Source organism: Rhincodon typus, chromosome 32 (assembly GCF_021869965.1).
Source record: "Rhincodon typus isolate 14 chromosome 32, sRhiTyp1.1, whole genome shotgun sequence".
In the NCBI taxonomy this organism is placed as follows: domain Eukaryota; kingdom Metazoa; phylum Chordata; class Chondrichthyes; order Orectolobiformes; family Rhincodontidae; genus Rhincodon; species Rhincodon typus.
In genome coordinates this window covers 27,892,986-27,907,216 of record NC_063363.1, presented here as the reverse complement: position 1 = coordinate 27,907,216, position 14,231 = coordinate 27,892,986, and positions in this window count along the sequence as shown.

Sequence of the window (14,231 nt, the reverse complement as noted above, 5' to 3'; positions counted from 1 at the left end):
GAGTCACATGTAGGCAAGACCAAATAAGAATAGTAGTTTCCCTAACTAAAGAATATTAGTTTGTATGACAATTGATTCATGGTCATTATTAGATTCTTAATTCCAGATTTTTATTGGAATCATATTCTATTATCTGCTGTGGTAGGATTCAACCCAAGGTTGCAGAACATTACCCTGAGTTTCTGGATTAACAGTGCAGTGATAATTCCACAAGGCTGTCACCTCCCCTTAAGACCATAAGCTGTAGGAACAGGAGTAGGCAGTTTGTCCTCTCAAGCCTGTTCTGATATCCTTTAGGATCATGGCAGGTGTTACATTCTTCGTATCCACTTTCCTGCCCTTTCCCCATAATCCTTGATTCCACTACTGATCACGAATCTATTGATCTCAACTTTAAGTACACAAGGACTCTGCCTCCACAGCTCTCTGTGGCAAGGAGTTACAAAGACACTCAACACTCTGAGAGAAGAAATTCCTTCTCCTCTCAGCTTTAAACTGGCTGGCCTTTATTCTCAGACTGTCCCCTCTGATCCTCTCCTCTCGCATGAGGGGAAATGTTCTCAACATTTACCCAGTCAAGCCCTTTAAGACTCCTACATGTTTAAAAAAGATCACACCTCATTCTTTTAAATTCCAAAGAGTAGAGTCCCAATCTGTTTAACACTTGCTCATAAGACAGTCCCTCCATACCAGTGATCATTCTGGTGCGGTATGTACAGAAATTTTAAAAGATATTTAATAAAAGTGCAATGTAATAGACTCCTTGGTCTGGTGGTTCAGTGGTTAGCACTGCTGCCTCACAGCACTAGGGACCTTGGGTTCAATTCCACCCTCAGGCAACTGTCTGTGTGGGGTTTGCATGTTATTTTTGTATCTGTGTGAGTTTCCCCCAGGTACTCTGGTTTCCTCCCACAGTCCAAAGACGTGCAATTTAAGTGGATTAGCCATGATAAGTTTCCCATAATGTTCAGGGTTGTGTGGGTTAGGTGCGTTAGCCATGGGAAGTGTAGGGTTGCAGGGAAAAGGTCGGGGAATCGGTCTGGGTGGAATGCTGTTCAGAGTGTCGATGTGGACTTGTTGGGCTGAATGGTCCTTTTTCCACACTGTATGGATTCTGTGGAAATAATAGACTTATGAGCAAAGTTCATGGAATAACTTGGATAAAGGTTAGGAAATAGATTAGTGGTTAACTTTTTTTTCTGGACTGGAGGAAGTTTAGTAGAAGAGTACCCAAAAGTTAGAGTCTTCCTTATATATGTATTTGTAAGCTATGACTTTAGTTGTACAGGGCATAATTTCAAAACTTGCAAACGGTCACAAACCTTGGAAGTAAGTTCAGTCATGAGGACAGTAATATAGAACTTCAAAGAACATTGACAGACTGGTGAAATGTGTGAATGAGTAGATGACATTTAATGAAGAGAATGTGAAATGATTCATTTTAATAAGAAGAAGCAGAAAGAAAATATAAGATAGTAGAGTACAATTAGTTATATATAACCTGGTGTCACTTGATTTCTGACCTTTTTCACTGCACTCCAACGCCAGCACCTCCACATCAGAACTTCAACACCAGTGTGATGCCTGGTTTCTAAGCTAAAGGTCCAATTGAGTGTTGATTGAAGCATACAGCATGTTCTATTGATTATTCATGTTAGGAAGGGTTTAGACTATAGTCAACCAACTTGCAGTTGCGAAATCCAAAACAAAACCCTTGCTGTTAGATGTAATTCTGCAATTATGTAGCCCTTGCTGAACGTTCCTAAGTGTGCTACTAGCACCAACATGTAATTTAAGGCAATCAGACAAGTTCATAACTTGGCTTTTTCGCATGTTAGAAGGGACATCTGTTCGTGCACTCTTCTGTCATGACCCCAAAGGGAAGAATGCACAGGAAAGCAAGCCCCATTTTTCTGTGATGTAGTCACAAGTGTAAAGTATGATCAACTTAATCAACTGGATGGTTAATGCCTGACTGTAACCACTATCTAAAATAAAATAAACTGTCAACTCCATGTCTCTTCAATGAATGAGAAAACAAAAATTTATTTATTATAACCAATGTTTGGCAAAATGCACTACAAGTTACAGCGCCAGAGACTCTGGCTTGATTCCAGACCCTGTGTCTGTGTGAGTTTCCTTCAGGTGCTCTGGTTTCCTTCCACAGTCCAAAGATGTGCAGGTTAGGTGGATTGGCCATGCTAAATTGCCTATAGTGTCCAGGGATGTACAGGCTAGGTGGGTTAGCTGTGGGAATGCAGGGCTACAGGGATAGGGTAGGGGTTGGGGTTGGTTCTGGGTGGGATGCTCTTCAGAGGGACAGTGTGGACTTGATGGGCTGAATAGCCTACTTCCACACTGTAGGGATTTTATGAAGTTACTAATACACAAACTTAAATTATGTTGCCTTCAAATCCAAACATGCGCATACACCTTCACATTTGGGATAGGAAGATACATGAGGCAAAGAGTTTTTCAGGAATATCTTGGCTGGAAAATACAAATAGAACGGAACAAAGTCCGTGGATCACGAGTCCGAATCAGAGGTTGTTAAATAATGTGACTTTCTCACATTTTTTTATTTTTTGGCCATACGGTCACATTGTTGTTGCCCACAGCATTCCTCAAATCAGTAGCTGGTCAGTTGGACCCAAACCTTGGTTTGAGTTAGCAGTCTTCTTTCTCTGCAGGGTCTTGTTTCTTTTCCACACACACAGAGAGAAAGAACAAGAGGATTCTCACTTGCAGGCATTTGGAGGTCTAGGTCCGTCTGCTTCTCTCTGCTCTCAGTTCTGCGACAGACTGCTACTGCCAATCCAAACAAAGTCGCTGGGCACATTTTTTTTCAACTCAAAGCATTAGGTGCCATTTTGTCTATCAAAAGTATAAAGTTCAACATCTTTTAACAAAAAAATGAACGCGCTTTTTATAACCAGTAAGTGACCATGCAGTTCAATTTTTTTTTTCCCTTCAAGTCATAATAGAATAAAACTAGTTGATTTTCTGAAACAAAGTGGCCCAAACTTCAACTTTCCAGTTTATATATCAAACGAAACATATGTAGTCCCTACATTCTGTAAGCAAAAGGAATATGTTCAAGCATTGCACCATTGATTCTTCATGACAATGCCTTGGCCAAAGTCAACTGTCAACCAGTCAGCACCCTTTTTCCCTTAGTAGCGTAAATTGTCATAATTGTTTGAAATTTGACATTCTTGTGTTTGTCCTGATATGTGTAAGATGAAAAGATTCTGAAACATGTCTCCAGCAATGTGAAAAATATTTCCTCAAGGTATGAGCAAGAGTGCATTTAATGTCCATTCTTCATTGTTTGGGAAGATGTCATTGGGTTTTTTATAGTGTACACGACTGTGTGGGTTATTAACCATGTCAGAACAAGGTAAGAATCACCTGCATGGTGTTAACCTGGAAAACTAAACACAAGTGCAAGGGCAGGTTCACTTCCCTGAAGAATATTTGTGAACGAGGCAGCTTGATTGCCAGATTGTCGATTATCAAGATATGCTAGCCCACAAATTCTGGGATTGATTAAAATTGGCTTTCACATATTGCCATTACTGAATTTAATCTCTAGCACTGGATTCACTGTGATCCTCTAGTTAGCTCCTGACAGAACAGTGTTTCAGGAAGTAATCATCAATTCACAATAAGGCAGGTGAGACACAGCAGCGTTGGATGTTTTATGTAAAATATAGAAGCAGGACTGGAATTTGTATATAATGTATAAAACTGTTGGAAAAAATTAATGGTTTTAGAGATGTTCAGGGGTTGAAATTGTATTCATTAGAGCCTGTTCCAAGGCACTCATTGGCCTCCTAGAGCTTGAAAATGGTTTTCAAGATGTGCCCCAATCTCTGAGGGGAAGTGAGCAGGGCACCATTTCAGTAAAACAGCCAATACCAGGGAACAGCCTTGCCCACACTTTGGGTGAGGGTTAAAGAGCAGGAGCACAAAGAGGAGGAAGTGAAAGAGAAGACACAAAATAAAGACAATCCTTTCCGCCCAGGCAGTAGTGATCAGTTCTTTTGCTGTGTGGTTTCCAGTAAGCTGGATTTTGTATAAAAGTAACATACTGCAGATGCTGAATATCAGAAACAAACAGAGAATGCTGGACAGACACAGCAGGTCAGGCAGTGACTGTGGAGAGGGAAACAGAGTTAATGTTTTGAGTTTGATATGACCTGTTCAGAACTGACAGCTGGATTACAAAGGCCCTGATCTTCTGATTGAAAACCATTGTATTTTACAAACATAGATAAGAACTGCTTGTCAGGGTCATGCAGATGTGCTGACGCAGCAGACTCACTCAAACTGGCTTGGATGTCAGAACATCTGATGGGAAATTATCCAAGATATGGAGCCATTCAAAAAAAGTCCCCAAGATTGAGTTAGACTTAAGTCAGAGACGTCTGAGTGAACTGACTGACTTAGATTAATAGCTAGACAGAAACAAGAGAATTAAAAGTTACTTTTACTTTTTGGGTAGCTAAGAAGTTGACCTTCCCCTAACCTCTACAGACAGCTGCACAGGCATGTGCAAAAACCCCCACTTCACTGGACCCAACCTGACCCCTGACTCCTACATATTTCTATTCTCTTCTCCCCACCACACCTATCCAATAAAGGTAAGATGCTGCCCAGGCCATGGTAGAAAAATAAGGAAGAAATTTTGCCACTAGACTGTTTTAAAAGTTACAAGGAGGGGGTACTAGGTACTGTCACTAGTTCTGGGCAAGATTTCCTGACTTGTTATAGCTCTGGATGGGATACCCCAATTTCTTGAGCTCCTGGGTGAGGAAGGATAATCTAGCTCCTCACCTTTACTCACCTGCCCCGTCACTTGGTTGCAACAAGGTTAAGTATGAGCCATGCTGTCCCATGTGGATACTATTCTCCCAGACTAAACGTATCTTTTTTATTTTAAAAGAAGCCAATTTAACTAGGTTTTCTTGAGTTAAAGAGTGAGTTTATTGGATACTAAACGCATAAATCAACACACATACAGACAGATTAGAAATGAGAAGAGGATCAAAAAAAAGATAAAGGTTATAAGATACATGGATCAGTCTCTGGGTTGTTCATGAAAAGTAGACAATGAAATTTTCCAGTGATACTGGTGGCAATGATCATTTTTGAACAGTCAAACTTGAGATTCTTGAATTTCCACGTTAGTTGAAATTTGTTTGTTCTGTTTCCTTCCCTTGCTGATTGTCTTTTAGCACTCCAAGTGCGATAATTTCTTTTCTTTTTACTTACAGTGATGTTTTTTAATGGCTATCCTTGAGCTGTGACTTTCACAGCACACTGGTTCACAACAGACCATCTAACACACACCTACCAGCAGTTGCGTTTGGTTAGGTATATAAAACACAAACATGTCTTTTGACTCATATGCAAAGTCTGGAAATAACCTGCTGGAGTTTCTTTACTTGCTGAGAGGTGGTATTTAGATTACCTTGCACCTCTGCTTTTGGAGACTCTTTTTGAAGCTTCTGGAGGTTCACATAGGGGATCTTTCCACAGCCAGCGAATTCCATCCTTAGGAGCACATGATCTGTCAGGCTGAGCTTTTGTTTTAAAAAGTCATATCTTGTCCAAAAGTTCAATGTATCTGTGAATAATTTAGGGTTCTGATCCTTTGTCAAGACACATTTTCCACAATGAAGTGAGATTCATTCTCATTTCTTTCCAAAGGGAGGAATAATAATTAGATATATAAAATTACATATATACATGCATGCCAAGACCTTCATTCTCCTAGGCTCAATGACTATTATCTTTTCAGTACTAACTATGTCACTTTTAAATTCTGGACAGGACATCTGTAATTATAGATTAATCTGTAGTTAATTTGATTTCCCAGTAAAGTGGGTGATTTTTAAGTGGTGCAGTTGAAGGAACAAGTCCAATGGAATCTCCTAGCATTCTGGGCCTTTTGTATATAAGGTTTCATGGACTATGGTCTCTCTGTGTCCATTTCAGATAGGGGTTAAGAATTCAGGTCAGAGGCTAGAAACACTGCAGTGACTAGCTCATCTCCTGACTCCATGAAGCCTATCCATCATCTACAAGGCACAAGCCAGGAGTGTGATGGAATATTCCCTACTTGGCTGCATGGGTGTAGCTCCAACAACACTCAAGAAGCTTGACACTGTCCAGGACAAAGCAGCTCACTTGATTGGCAGTACATGTACAAGCATCCATTCACTCCACCACCAACGTTCAGTAGCAGCTGTATATACTATTAACAAGATGCACTGCAGTAATTCACCAAAGATCCTTAGACAGCACCTTCCAAACCCAAGATCACTTGGAAGGACAAGGGCAGGAGATACATGGGAACACCACCCCTTGCAAATTCCCCTCCAAGTTACTCACCATCCTGACTTGGAAATATGTCTCCATTTCTTCAGCGTCACTGGGTCAAAATCCTGATATTCCTCCCCCGACAACATTGTGGATCAACCTACAGCACAGGGACTGCAGTATTTCCAGAAGCCAGCTCATCACTACCTTCCCAAGGGCAACTAGGAACGAGCAATAACTGCTGGCTGGCCACTGATGCCCATGTTTCATGATTAAAAAATAAATCTCCCAAGTGTTTGAGAATCAGTAATAAACCAAGGGTTTCCTTCTCTGCTGTAATATTTCTGGTGCCTGTTTAGGTTTTTGGAGAAGTATCCCCTTTGGGTCTCTATTCCAGATTTATCTTCCTAAAGGAGGGCAGCCCCGACAGGATGATACTTGCATCAATGGCTGCTTTAAATGCTTGGATGCACTTTGGAGCTGGAAGCACAGGCTCACTTAATAGAATGCCTTCCAGCTTTTTGAAAGCTGACCAGCATTTCTCTGTCAAATCTACCTTTGCTTTATTCCGCAGTAGGTTTATCAGCTGCTATGATGAAGTTTGGGACAAATCTTTGGTAGAACCCATAGATCCGCAAGAACCACATGATTTTCCATCTCATTGTAGGAATGGGCAACTGTCACAACTTTTCAGCCCTGCACATTATTCATTCTTGATCCATTACATTAGAGGGGCTACTTGAGCCTTAGCAAACTCAGCCTTTATGAGATTGACAACTAAGTCAGCTGATTGTATTTTCTGGAAGCAGCACCCCAAATGCTATAAGTGCATCTCGCAGGTGTCACTATACACTGAGGTCACTCAGGTATGCTGGGTAATTTAATAAGCCATAATGCAATCAACAAACATATAGAAATGGACCCCATATACAAATCAGATCAAAAACCAGAAGTTACAGTACTCACTATACCGGACCAGATAGTATAAATTGCAAGCAAAGTAGAATAACATCGCTTCATTGGAGGCACTACTGATGATGTTACCTAGCATGGTGATGAAACGTCTGAACAAAAACAAGCCAGCTCGGTGAACAAGTCAACAACCTCACCCACAACCTGAGCTACAGATCTTTGCCAAAACTTTAAACTAACACGTAGCCTCCAAGTGAAATGTTCGGGTCATAGGATCCTTGGCTGTTTGGCTTTGCATCACTGCATGGGAGATTTTCAAGTGATTTTGGGAAATATCACAGGCTTGCTGGAGTGGCTCCTGGTGTTCTACCATGTAGTGTAACATGGAGACATCCTCCTTCTGCTCTGAAAACCAACACTTCATTAGTTTCAGAGGCCCTTGCACTTGAAACCCATAAACTAATTGAAACTGAGCAAAATCAGTGGTATATTGGATGAGTCCCCGGGTGGCAAACAGAAAAATATCTAGTCGTTTACCCAGTCATGGATGTTTCTTTTAACGGTCTGGTGTACCATTCTAGTGGCCCTCGTCACTGTAGGTGATGCATTGAAGACTTTAGCTGGAATAAGGAGTCTAAGGTTGCTCATGTTTCTGCATTGGTTAGATGGTTAGTAGTGAAATTTGAGTCCTGAATCTGAATCTCAGGGTCAGTTCCCTCAACACTCTTTTGGTGGATATGGTCCTCAGTGAAACAGCCTTCGGGAATTGTATAGCCATGTCCATGACAGTAGGGATGTGCTGGTAGACCCCTTATGTTTTGGGCAGGGGCTGCACAAAGCCCATGAACATCTACAGCAAACACAGACATTATAGGTATACTTTTTATTGTGAGTTGGGGTTTTCCCACAACCTGGCATGAACGGCAAGTTCTGCAATATCTTGCTAGATCCTTGTAGAGCTGTGTCCAGTAACTCTGCTGGCTGAATGCAGCATCTATTTTATGAATACTGACATGCCTATCCATTAGAGTCTTTTGTACTGGCAGGAGTATTTCTCTGCAGTATTATGCCAGCACCACCATCAGGTTGACCACTGTGTTCTCCTCATTTGGAGGTCAATGAGGGGAGTTCATTTCTTTATCAATGCCTTAACCTTGCATTTCAGGAGAAATGCTCCCTTAGCTTCAGTGTATGTCATTTGAGTTAGTCTCTTGAATAGTTGGCCAGCTTACTAGGCTGCCACCAAGGAAAGTCTGTTTGTCACAGTGTGGCTGCCTGTCTGGCCCCAGTTATTCTCTGCTCAATTGGAATACCCTTATTGGGAAAAAAATGAAGTTTTAGTTCATAGAGGCTTTTCTAAATGGCTTGTTTTAGTTATCTGTACCTCTGGTCAAAATCAATCTGCTTATACTGTTCAAATTCTAGTGACGTCTATTTCCTGAGGGTATGGAATTTCTGTTGGTACAAACCTGGCACTAACTGGAACATGTTTAAAATAGCCGTTTTTTTAAAACCATCCTCATAATCATGACATTTTCTTCAGGTAAGAGGGACTAAACCTTGTGAGCTTTCCCTGAAAGCTTTCTCTGCATTGTTGGGTTGGCCACTTTTAACAACTGTGCTAATCACTTGAAAGAGATAAACAAAGCTTCCACTCTGCTTCATCAAATTTAGGAATTAAATAGCAAACTGAATTGCTTTCACCTTAATCATGAGCTCATGCTGTCTTTGCAAAGACATAGTAGGATTCTTGCCCCTCAGTGTTGGTTTAAACTCCCTTTCCTACTGTTTTTCCTGAAATTCTCTCACTTATCTCCATGCACTTTCCCATTTTTTTCTCTTTCTTTTGCTATCTCTTTCCTCCTCTCTTTTCCTTTCCTTCTCTATTTCCACTTCTCCAATTTTAATCTCTACCACAATTCTAAATCATTTCATTGTGCTCATTTCCACCTGTAATCCATTGGCTTTACTTATAAAATTCCAGAGTTTTAGTTTAAACTTCCAGGCAATATTTTAGTTGTAAGTGTCTTGTGGAATTTCTGAACTGAATCTCAGGACAAAACATTTAAATCCTTAAAACTAGCTTCCCCAATTCTGCTGGTAGCAAATCTGAGCATTTTTGTGCTATAGCAGTGCAAACTCAAAAAAACCTCTTGCAATTCTTTTTTTAAAAAAATGGTTTCAAAAAGGCCGTTGAATCCGTTTGCTTAATCTGAGAATTTAAATGTCGGACATGCGCCCCAGTTTGTTACGAGCAGTGTTGGGTGAGATTCCCTGGTTCGATATGGTGCCAGGTTGGATACTCCAAAATATTTCGCACCCAGGTGAGGTGGGATAAACTGGCTGTCTTGCTTTATTCACCTACCTTTGCCTCAACACAGTTAATTAAAATAGAAACTCTCCTTGTGAATACCATTTTCCCAGACCAAATAAATTAATGTTTTAAGGCAGTGCCAGTTTAACACACGTTCTTGATTTAATGAAAAAGTGAGTTTATTAGATATTAAATGCAAGATGAAGTAATAGCACACGCAAAGATTAGAAATGAGAAGTGAGCCCGAACAAAATACCGTTAGAAGGTATACAGGTTAATATGGAAGAGGAGATAGTGGAATGTTGCTGCCATTACTTTAGGGGATAGCAGTGGCATTGGTAGTTGAGCAATTGATTTTTTTGAGATTGGTGACTTTTCAGGTTAGTTGGAATTCTTATGCCCTGTTTCCTTGTTGATTTGCTTCCAAGAGAGCAAGTGAATGTCTTTAATTTTTACCTGCAAAATAGAGGAGTTTATTTGCTGTCCTCATGCTGTGACCTTCACAGCACACTAGTACATAATCGAACATTATCACAGCAGTAGTATTTGATTTTTAACCCTCTTTAAAAATATATTCCTGGAAGGGTAAAACACAAACATGTCTTTCAACTTGTGTTCTTATTGAGAAAAATAACCTGTAGAAAATGTTTTCCTACTGAGAGGAGATAAATTACATTATAACTCTGCTTTTTGAAGTGTTGCTAAAGTTTGCTTGGCACCTCACAAAGTGTGACATTTGGGCATTTTATGCAAGGAATCTTTCAGCAAGCCGCAAATTTGTTTAATACTCTAGTCTCACCTTAACTGGAGTATTGCATCTAGTCCTGAGCATTACATTTTACGAAGTATCTGAAGGCATTGAAGATCATGCAAAAGAGGTTAACACAATGCTTCTAGGGATAAGAAATTTCAGTTATGAAGATATATTGGAATAACTGGGTCTGTTCTACTTGGAGAGGAGAAGACTGAGAGGAGATCTGATTGAAGTTTTCAAAATAATGAGAGACCTACACCAAGTTAATGAGAGAAAATGTAGCCACGTGTGCAAGAATGAAAGGTTGCAGATTTAAAGCAATTTGTAAGGCTAGACTTCTTTCAAAACTTGTAATCCGATGTCTAACCATCAGATATGGTACTGCATTGGACATTTGCTGAATAATTCTGAGTGGCCAAAGAATAAGACTAGCAGCTAATTTAGGATTGTCAGTCAAGCTAGCAGTGTGACATGCTTGTGTGCACTGGAAGCTACATAGATTAATGCTCGGAGTCCTGTTATTTTGCAGACAGAAATAACATTTACCCACGTAGCACCTGTTTCAATTGAACAAAGTGGATGACAGCCATTCACTGGTTCATCTCTCCGGACAATGTCTTGATCAATCAGTCAACCTCCCTGGTTTAAAGTTTAAGCAAACCTGGCAGTTGACTGTCAATCGTCATTATTTGGTGCATTGTCTATGGGAAGAAGTTTATCACTTGGCAGTATATCATGCAGCATAAATATCAATTTTCCCCTTGAATCAATATTTTTGCAAATGATATTGATAATTGTAAGATGAAAAGCTTTGTTACAATGTTTCCTTTTTTCCAGAAAAACTCAAATTCCCTACTACTAAAGCTGTGGAATTCTTTGCTGAAGAAGGATGTGCAGGCCAAATCATTGAGTATATTTATGATAGAGATAGACAAGTTCAGATTAGTAAAGGGCTCAGGGTTACGGGAAGAAGCCATGCAAATGGAATTGAGAAACATAGCAGCCCTGATTGGATGACGGAGCAAGCTAAATGGGGCAAATGGCTTAATTCTGCCCCAATATCTTATGATCCTAGTTTGGCTGTTTTCATTGATGCCTTTAATTTCTCACAGGACCTTCAAGCATTCCACAGGCGTTGGTGCAGGAGGATGATAATGATTCAGCAGTGGAGACCACACACTGATTAGTCTGAGGACTCATACAGACCATTCACTCAGATGCTCATCTTTCAGTGGGACCAGCAAGGCAGATAGTTGGGTTTTTCACCAGGCAACTCACATACTACAGGTGAAAAAGACCAAATGATGGAAATAAGATTAGCAATGGTGAATCTGTGTCAGAAACTATAGAATGATGTAAGCTCCCCTCAACTAAAAGCAGATGTAGAATCTGAGGGCCGAAGGAGAGGATATTTCTGGAATAGCTGTTCAATCTAACCGATGTAATCAGTGACAAAGATGACAGAATTACCTGCCTGAGCAAACAAACCGTTAGAGAGATGTTGTATGCATTTATTGGCCGTTGAGCTTGAGATCCTGCAAACATTTCTCATAGTGCCCTGGAAGCATCCAGAGGCAAGGAATTTAAGGGCAGTGGTGACTTTTGATGGCCATTGGCAAAATATGGACACCGAGTCTATTTTGCAACAGATCCTTTTCAAGCAGGCTGCACATATCTGATGCCGGATTCTGGGCCTCTGCTATTGAGAAGGTTTACATGCTTTCTCTGCATCCTCTGATGATGTGAACATGTTCTATGAGCAACAGCTCTCTCAGAGTATTGCAGCACGGAAACAGACCCTTTGGTCCAACCAACCCATGCCAAGCATAATGCTAAACTAAACTAGTCCCACCTGCCTGCGCTTGTCCCATATCCTTCCAAATATTTCTTATTCATGTACTTATCCAAATGTCTTTTAAATATAACTGTCGTACATCCACCACTTCCTCTGGAAGTTCATTCCATGTATGAACTACCCTCTGTGTAAAAATGTTGCCCCTCATGTCTTTTTTAAATCTTTCTCCTCTCACCTTAAAGATATGCCCCCTGGTCTTGAAATCCCCAACCCTAGGGAAAAGACACCTGCCATTCACCTTAACCATATCCATCATGATTTTATAAACCTCTTCAAGGTCACCCCTCAAACTCCTACGGTCCAGTGAAAAAAGTCCCAGTCTATCCAGCCTCTCCTTATACCTCAAACCCTCCATTCCTCGCAACATCCTGGTAAATCTTTTCTGAACCTTCTCTAGCTTAATAATATTCTTCCTATAACAGGGCACCAGAACTGGACACAATACCCCAAAAGAGGCCTCACCAATGTCTTGTACAACCTCAACATGATGTCCCAATTCCAATTCCAATACTCAAAAGATCTGAGCAATGAAGGCAAGCATGCTAAATGCTTTCTTAACCACCCTGTCTACATATGATGCAAACTTCAAAGAATTATGTATATGAATCCCTAGGTCTGAACACTACCCAAGGTCCTAATTTTTAATCGAATAAGTTTTGCCCTTGTTTGTTTTACCAAAATGCAATAACTCAGACTTATCCAAATTAAACTCCATTGACCACTCCTCAGCACATTGAACCAATTGATCCAGATCTCTTTATAATGTTAGATATCCTTCTTCACTATTTACTATACCAGCAATATTGGTGTCATCCGCAAACTTACTAACTGTGCCTTCTATATTCTCATCAAAATCATGTATATAAATGACAAACAAAAGTGGACCCAGCACCGTTCCTTGTGGAACATCGCTGATTACAGACCTCCAGTCCAAAAAAGAGCCCACCATCACCACTTTCTGTCTCCTGCCGTTAAGCCAATTTTGTACCCAATTGGCAAACTCACCTTGAATCCCGTGTGATCTAACTTTACTAATTAGTTAACCGTGTAGACCCTTGGCAAAGGCTTTACTAGAGTCCAAGTTAACATCATCTACTGCTCTGCCCTCATCAATCATTAATCTGGTACACATCTCTCCCCTGTGGAATAGTGAATGTGTCGGGGCAGGAGGAGGGGTGCGCAGGCTGCGCTGCTCTTGGTGCTGCTAGTCTTCTTATATCTGCTACAGATGCTGTTACTGTTGCTGGTCACTTTAGTCCTCATTTGAGGGCTAAGATGAAACAGCATAAGATGCATCCATGCTGATTTGATAACTCAAAACTCCAAAAGTGGAAGCCTGCACATCCACAGTTTAATTTCAAAAATCATACTAATATCACTGTAATAATGTGACTAACATGTTGAAATAGACAAGCCTGAATCAGTCGAGCATTCCCAACCCCGGTGCTCATACGTTTAGCTTTTAACATTCCATTGAACCCCTCCCCACCACATCCAAAGATGGCCTTCCAACTGGATCCTCTCAGGATCAGTCTCCTCCTGGGATGAATGATTGGATCCTCCTGTAATAGCTATCACTGGTTCTGCAAATGGCACCTTACATGCACCTATCGTTACCTCCAGCATGTTCCTCCTCCAAAAGGGAGACAAGCCAGTTAATCAGGCTGACAAAAGTAGAAATTGCTGGGAAAGCTCAGCAGATCTGGCAGCATCTGTGGAGAGACATTAGAGTTAACGTTTCAGGTCAAGTGACCCTTCCTCAGAACTGATGGTAGCTAGGAAAATGTTGGTTTATATGCAGAAGATTGGATGGGCGGAGGGTGTAAGGAGTAAATGATAGGTGGGGATAGAGCCCAAAGAGAGAGAAGAGCAGTTGGATAGACAAAGGAGTGGATAATGATCTGGCTAGGACTGTGAATAACTATTAATGGGAACTGTTAGTGGCTAACAGTGGGTGGTGAGTAATGGCAGACTATGTGATACCAAGGCCTGGTTGTGGGGTTTGGGATAAGGAAATGGGAGAGCTCAGGTGCTAAAGTTATTGAACTCGATGTTGAGTCCGGAAGGGT